Genomic DNA, 8,362 nt, shown 5'->3' with positions numbered 1-8,362 from the left:
TTTCGCCCTGGTTAGTAATAATAGGAGCGATCCAAATAATCTATGCAGCTTCAACTTCTCTTGGTCAACGAAATTTCAAAAAAAGAATAGCTTATTCCTCTGTATCTCACATGGGTTTCATAATTATAGGAATTGGTTCCATAACCAACATTGGACTCAATGGAGCTATTTTACAAATATTATCCCATGGATTTATTGGTGCTACACTTTTTTTCTTGGCAGGAACCGCTTCTGATAGAATGCGTCTTGTTTATCTCGAAGAACTGGGGGGAATATCTATCCCAATGCCTAAAATTTTTACCATGTTTAGTAGCTTTTCAATGGCTTCTCTTGCCTTACCAGGAATGAGTGGTTTTGTCGCAGAATTAGTAGTATTTTTTGGACTAATTACTAGTCCAAAATTTCTGTTAATGCCAAAAACACTAATTACTTTTGTAATGGCAATTGGAATGATATTAACTCCTATTTATTTATTATCTATGTTACGCCAGATGTTCTATGGATACAAGCTATTTAATGTTCCAAACGCAAATTTTGTGGATTCTGGACCACGAGAACTCTTTATTTTAATCTGTATCTTTTTACCAGTAATAGGAATTGGTATTTATCCAGATTTTGTTCTCTCCCTATCCGTTGACAGGGTAGAGGCTCTCTTATCCAATTATTATCCTAAATAGGTTTGCTTTTTTTTACTCGTCTGCTCTATTAATGCAGAAATAAGTAAAAAAGTATATAATGCAGAAATAAGTAAAAAAGTATAATTAGATCTATCTCGAATTTTTGAGAACCCTTTGATAAGGCGTTCAAGGGGTTCTCAAATAAAACATAAAAGTAAAAACCTTCATTTCATGAAGGTTTTATTTTATGTAATCATTTAGGTGTTAATGTAAACGAACCATAACTATGTAAGCCTATTCCTAATAGATTTATACCAAAATAACAAATCCAAATTATAAGAAATCCTATCAAAGCTATAAGTGCAGAATTCGTACCCTTCCAATTTGGATTTGTTCTACTATGTAAATAAATTGCGAATATGGTCCAAGTAATAAATGCCCAAGTTTCCTTAGGATCCCAATTCCAATAGGATCCCCAGGCCTCATTAGCCCATACTGCTCCACAAAGAATACCTACGGTTAAAAGGGTAAATCCTAGGGCTAATGACACGATAACTCCAAGAATCCAAACGCTCCGTTAATTGATATTTGGTAATAATTTGAAATGAAGGGACAGAGGTTCTTTTAAAAGCACTTCTTTTTGCATAAAAATATTTAATATCACTAAAGAAAAATGTTTTATTTAAAACATTTTTTTTCTTTTTAGAAAAGAAATGGAAATTATTTCGAATATCTAATGATTAGAATAGCGGCAGATAATAAAGGATCCGCACAAAAGAGTTGCATAGCTTAATAACATCATACTGACATGCATCATTAACCACTGAGATTGTAGAGCAGGTACTAGTATCGTGGATTGATGCATTTCAGTTAAAAGACCCGATGTGGCAAAGCCTTGCGTTAAAATAGTACTTGGCGTAGTTATTGTGCTTAAATCATTTTTAGAGTTCTGTATTTTAGGAATGGTATGAAGAATATACAGGGCCCATGAAAGGAAGATCAATGACTCATATAAATTACTTAATGGAAAATGTCCCGAGGAAGCCCAACGAGAAACTAAGAATCCTGTTATAGAGAAAAAAGTAACTATCATTCCTTTTTCTGACGAATCGCGTAATCCTCCAAGTTCACGAACTAATAAGGTTATAAAATGAATCGTAATCACAATTGAAATCGTTGAGAAAGAGATATGAGTTAGTATATGTTCTAAAAGTTGCAAATAGCATAAGGGGAAGGTCCCATTACAAAATTGTAAATTTCGAATTGATTTCTAATCTATTGTAGTCTTTTTCAAGAATGCCGCCACTCGGATTCGAACCGAGATGCTTGAGCACTGCTTCCTAAGAGCAGCGTGTCTACCAATTTCACCATGGCGGCTAACAAATAATAGGTAACTTAAAAGAATAATAGCTATTATCTTGGGAATCGTCGATATTGGGAAAGTCCATAAAATTTAGGAACATTAGAGTTTTCATTAAAATAGACTTCGTTTGGTAGTATCGTTTCCATTTTTTTTTTTTACAATAAACTCTTGCTTTGCCCAATAGAAACACAAACACTGCTTGAAAGAGTTGGAACTTCTTTTTTCTAACTTGCAATTATAGAACTAATTTTTTCTAATTAATTTCCCCTTTACATTTTGAAAATTCTTTCAATACAATGAAAAAAATCCAAAAGGGTTTCTATTTAATGATGAAATTAAAATAAAATGGATAAATAGAAAAGGCTTTTTGGATTTTTTAAAAATTTCTAGAATGAAAGTCTTTATGCTCTTATTAATAAGATTTACTAACCTTATGATTTTGGAGAAGATAGGTGGAAGTTGTAAGTCCTATTGTAAGAATACTCCACTTTTCATAATTTTCCTAATAGAATATGAGGATTCTATTAGGAAAATTATGAAAAGTTCATTGATAGGAAAAGAATACTTAGCACACAGTATACCAAACAAAACTTTTTTTTTCTTGTATATATAAGATAAGAGGGGTTTTTTGTTCTAAGAATATTGTACCGAGTAATTCGACACATAAAAGTACATTCAAAGAAGAATCCAAATTATTAAATAATTGGAATTCTTTTTTGATAAGTCAATTCATATTATTCCAAAATCTTATTATTTGTTTGTTGCCCAGAAAAACCCTTTGGTTTTGGATGCTCATTACCGCTCGAAAATGATCTTGATTTTACTAAAGAATAAGATTGTACTATGGAAAAATAAGTCTTTTTCTTCCAAATATTTTTACGAATACGCTTTTTTGACATTGAAGTACGTTTTTTTGGAACTGCCATTCAAAAAGGAAATTACTTTTTTCTAGTTGTATGTGAAAGACATCTATTGCTGCAAATCAATCCTTCTTTCTTCTTTTTATTAGTATTTATACTTAGATACTGAAAGATACTTAAATTTTGAATTATTTTTTACTTCATTTTGTCTAATGCGGATAAGACAACAAGAATTTTTTAACATTTTTTCTTTATATATTTTATACTTTTTTTTTAATAATATAGAATATATAGAAGGGTTTCTCATTTAAATCTATTTATATCTATTTATATATCAAGTATACTCCATATATAGATATATGGTATGGAAGCCTATCCCCCATATAAGATAAGACGGGGGGATAAAAAGAAGGGAAAATGAAAATAGTTAATTAAGTTCAGAATGGTATTCCATAAAGGAAAGGAATTCCAATCAAAACAAAAAATACTGAGTCTCTTAAACAAGACATTCTAAAACTTAGGTAATTTATAGTCATTAGAATTTTAGTTCTATATGAAGTAAGGACTATTCGATAATTTCTTATAAACATAGGTTTTCATTGGAATTCACTCAATCAGTTAATTATGGAACAAGAGAGCTGTTTCATCTTTGTTTTAAAGAAATATAAAAATGAATTATGAATAGAAAGTAAAATGATTCCACTTTTTTTTTTTTATTTTTATAAATATCTTTATTTAGTTAATAAAATAACTTCGTTACCTAGTTATTTTATTAACTTTTTTAATTTAACCAACTAAACCCATTCTTAATTTTTAATTATTTCAATGAGATAAATTTTGGAAAAATTAAGAATTTCAGTATTTTTTCTTATTCTTTTTATTTATTCTTTCAGAAAGAGATAAGAATTGGTTTGGTGAATCGGAAACAATTTTATAGAAAAATTGAAGTAAAAATTGAAGTAAAAATTGCAATTTCTTTTCTTATGGAACATACATATCAATATGCATGGGTAATCCCTCTTCTCCCACTTCCAGTTATTATGTCAATGGGATTTGGCCTTATTCTTATTCCGACAGCAACAAAAAATCTTCGTCGCATATGGGCTTTTCCTAGTGTTTTACTCTTAAGTATAGCTATGGTATTCTCAGTTCAACTGTCTATTCAACAAATAAATGGAAGTTCGATCTATCAATATCTATGGTCTTGGACCGTCAATAATGATTTTTCTTTAGAATTTGGATACTTGATTGACCCACTTACTTCTATTATGTTAATACTAATTACTACTGTAGGAATCCTGGTTCTTATTTATAGTGATGGTTATATGTCTCACGATGAAGGATATTTGAGATTTTTTGTTTATATAAGTTTTTTCAATACTTCCATGTTGGGATTGGTTACTAGCTCCAATTTGATACAAATTTATTTTTTTTGGGAACTCGTGGGAATGTGTTCTTATTTATTGATAGGCTTTTGGTTTACACGACCAATCGCAGCGAGTGCTTGTCAAAAAGCTTTTGTAACTAATCGTGTAGGGGATTTTGGTCTATTATTAGGAATTTTAGGTTTTTTTTGGATAACAGGTAGTTTAGAGTTTAGGGATTTGTTCAAAATAGCTAATAACTGGATTCCTAATAATGGAATTAACTCTTTACTTACTACTTTGTGTGCTTTTTTATTATTCCTTGGTGCAGTTGCGAAATCCGCACAATTCCCTCTTCACGTATGGTTACCCGATGCTATGGAAGGGCCCACTCCTATTTCGGCTCTTATACACGCAGCAACTATGGTTGCTGCGGGAATTTTTCTTCTAGCTCGACTTCTTCCTCTTTTCATATCTTTACCTTTGATAATGAGTTTTATTTCTTTAGTAGGTACAATAACACTATTCTTAGGAGCTACTTTAGCTCTTGCTCAGAGAGATATTAAAAGAAGCTTAGCCTATTCTACAATGTCTCAATTGGGTTATATGATGTTAGCTCTAGGTATAGGTTCTTATCAAGCTGCTTTATTCCATTTGATCACTCATGCTTATTCAAAAGCTTTATTGTTCTTGGGATCCGGATCCGTTATTCATTCAATGGAACCTCTTGTTGGATATTCACCAGATAAAAGTCAAAATATGGTTCTTATGGGCGGTTTAAGAAAATACATTCCAATCACAAGAACTACTTTTTTATGGGGTACACTTTCTCTTTGTGGTATTCCACCTCTTGCTTGCTTCTGGTCCAAAGATGAAATCCTTAGTAATAGTTGGTTGTATTCGCCCTTTTTTGGAATAATAGCCTCCTTTACTGCAGGATTAACTGCCTTTTATATGTTTCGGATATATTTACTTACATTTGATGGGTATTTGCGTGTTCATTTTCAAAATTACAGTAGCACTAAAGAGAGTTCCTTGTATTCAATATCCTTATGGGGAAAAAGGATACCCAAAGGAGTGAATAGGGATTTCGTTTTATCAACAACGAAGAGTGGAGTTTCTTTTTTTTCACAAAATATACCAAAAATTCAAGGTAATACAAGAAATAGGATAGGATCCTTTACTACGTCTTTTGGGGCTAAAAAAACTTTTGCCTATCCGCATGAAACGGGAAATACTATGTTATTTCCTCTTCTTATATTACTACTTTTCACTTTGTTCATTGGATTCATAGGAATCTCTTTTGATAATGGAGGAATTGGTAATGGAATAGCAGAGTTAACCATATTATCAAAGTGGTTAACTCCCTCAATAAACTTTACCCAGGAAAGTTCTAATTCTTTTGTAAATTCATATGAATTTATTACTAATGCAATTTCTTCTGTAAGTCTAGCTATCTTTGGTTTATTCATAGCATATATCTTCTATGGATCCGCTTATTCTTTTTTTCAGAATTTGGATTTAATAAACTCTTTTTACAAAGGAAATCCTAAAAAAGAATTTTTAGATCAAGTAAAAAAAAATATATACAGTTGGTCATATAATCGTGGTTATATAGATATTTTCTATACTAGGGTCTTTACCCTCGGTATAAGAGGGTTAACCGAACTCACGGAGTTTTTTGATAAGGGTGTTATTGATGGAATTACCAATGGAGTGGGTCTTGCTAGTTTTTGTATAGGAGAGGAAATTAAATATGTAGGGGGAGGTCGAATCTCGTCTTATTTATTCTTTTTTTTATGTTATGTATCTGTGTTTTTATTCTTTTTTCTTTCTTAAGTTAAGGAATTTACAACAAGTCTCTTGCAAAAATAACTATCCTATCCCCTTTCTACAATCTCTCTATATCCTTGTTACATAAGGTAAGTATTGTATAATAGTTCGGTTTTCCGCGATTTTTTCCATTCCTCTGTGTAAATACCCTAATATGGGTTCACAATCAATAACATCCTCACCATCGAGAGTAACGATCAGTCGAAGAACACCATGCATTGATGGGTGTTGAGGGCCCATATTGACTATCATGAGATCTTTTCTTGTAAGCGGTAGACTCATATCCTTTCTTCCTTAATTCATTATTCCATGAAAATGGATTATTCCATGAATTCCTCAAAGCGAGGCTCATCAAAATGAAAAATCTAAGACTACTATAAGACTACTAAAAAAATAATAAAACAAGAAAAAAATTTGAACGATTAAATTACTGCCGAATATTCAACTGACCGATTAATTTCTTATAACGTACTCTATTTTTCTTTGCCAAATAAGCCAGCAAACGTCGACGTTTTCCCAAAAGTCTTCGTAGACCTCTTTCCGATGAAAAATCTTTTTTGTGTAATTCCAAATGTGAAGCAAGTCTCCGTATCTTATTGGTGAAACTGAATACTTGAAATTCAACAGAACCCCTGTTTTCTTCTTTTTCTTCTTTAACCATAAATCCAAAAATTTTTCTACCTCCTTTCTTTTTCATGTATTTTTCTGATCAGGAAAAATACAAAATTATGTCAGTTATTTGAAGTTATTCTAATCTCGTACACACACAAATTTGCAATTATTCATCTACTACTGGAATTTGGATTTATTTTATCGATGCAAATTGGATTTGGATAGAAGGGGTACATTCCTTTCTAATATTTTTAGATAGAAGAAATGTTTCTTCTATCTAAAATATTAGAAAGAATTTTGCTGATTTATTTATTGCTATATGCAATTTATGAATTGATACACCATTTAATTGATATCATTTAGCAAAATGAAACACAGCATATGCATCCATCTTTTGGCTCGAGAATTTCACGGGATAGAGATATGGTATAAGAAATAGACTATTAAGTAACTCTAAATGAATTGTGGATACATCTGTATCCTTAACATACTGAAACGATTGTCATTATTCGTATCAAACCAATAGCGATTCATACAAGCTAAATCTTCTAATCAATGGTGGGCCAATAATGAATTTTTTTGCATATTGTATTAAGACGCTTGGCCTGATTTTCGAAATTGTCCAGAGTTTTATATGTTGTTTTCATTGCAAAATGATGGGTCTCCTTCCATAACTTTCCAATTACGAGTACGAGAATTGAAAGACATGAAAATTCTCAATTCTCTACGGCGTCTAGTAGATAGAAACAAGAAAATCAGAAGAATCTTTCTCTCTATTCACTATCATTCCGCGTCTTCGACTTCTATTAGTTTCTTTTCTTCTTTAATGCAATAGCTTATAGTTTGATATAAGAATCCATTTCTCAAGTAATGGAACCATTCTCTTATAGGAAATGGTTCGAAAATCGCTATTCCACTTTTAGGTATCGTGAAAAGTGATACCTGTGAAGATCGTGCATTTCAGTCAAATTCAGATCCGTTTTTCGAGTCCATGATATAATATAACCAAATTGGATAGATCTTCCACCTGTTAGCTAAGAAAGAATAGATACAGAGGTGGATAATAGATCGATATGAAGATCATGAGCTGCCCCATAATGAAATCGCCAGTAGTCGCGAATATCTCCTTCTTCCTAATCAAGATTGGAGAAAGAAGATCTAAGAGGGACCTATGGAGAATGTAGTCAGAATCCATAATAGAGTCCGACCACAACGACCGAATTAATTATCCTCATCGAGAAACTTAGACTACTAAATAGAAAAGATTTGAAAATCATGGCATGGGTCTCCTTTTTTTCTTTCTTTAGAGTTTTCTATTATGCACAATTTCTCGATGTTTCGATGAGAATTTCTTGACTTTCCATATATAGAAAGAGATAGACTATAATGACATCTCTTATGTCAATAAGACCCAAAGGGATGGATAATGATAAAAAAGATAAGGGGGGGAAGTGCTAGGAAGTGAAATAGAATGAAATAGAGCCACTTTGGGCTTCCCTATGAAATGAGGCATGGAACGGAGCCACTACGAAGAATTATGGGAGTTACGAAAGAAGCTTCGGACTCATATTGTTCATGGTGAGAGCGGGAGTTGAACTCTAGGAGGTCGAATCCCCCCTTGTTCCTCAGTAGCTCAGTGGTAGAGCGGTCGGCTGTTAACTGACTGGTCGTAGGTTCGAATCCTACTTGGGGAGATTTTATTCATTCTTTAAT

Source organism: Triticum urartu, unplaced genomic scaffold, assembly GCF_056163025.1.
Source record: "Triticum urartu cultivar PI428250 unplaced genomic scaffold, HENAU_Tu73 scaffold1, whole genome shotgun sequence".
Classification (NCBI taxonomy): domain Eukaryota; kingdom Viridiplantae; phylum Streptophyta; class Magnoliopsida; order Poales; family Poaceae; genus Triticum; species Triticum urartu.
The sequence above is the reverse complement of the archived record's forward strand: the minus strand, read 5'-3'. Positions refer to the sequence as shown.